Genomic DNA, 283 nt, shown 5'->3' with positions numbered 1-283 from the left:
TGAAAGTTGATTTGCGTGGGATTTTGTGCTAAAATGGGCAAATCAATGGGAAGATATTGAATTCCTTCATACCTACAAGGTAAAAAAATATATCTGTTCTTTTGTGGTAAATTTTGACAAACATTTTAGCACAAAATGGTATTTATGGAAGTCATGGCAAAAAAAAGATGCTCCAAAAATGCTATTTTTGAAAATATTTTGGAGTGCTGATTTTTTTTTTGCCATCACTTCTACAAAAGTTATTTCATGCTGAAATTTGTCAAGCATACAAAACATTTATCAA

The sequence above is a fragment of the Triticum dicoccoides genome, chromosome 1B (genome assembly GCF_002162155.2).
Source record: "Triticum dicoccoides isolate Atlit2015 ecotype Zavitan chromosome 1B, WEW_v2.0, whole genome shotgun sequence".
NCBI classification, from domain to species: domain Eukaryota; kingdom Viridiplantae; phylum Streptophyta; class Magnoliopsida; order Poales; family Poaceae; genus Triticum; species Triticum dicoccoides.
Note: the sequence above shows the minus strand (reverse complement) of the source record.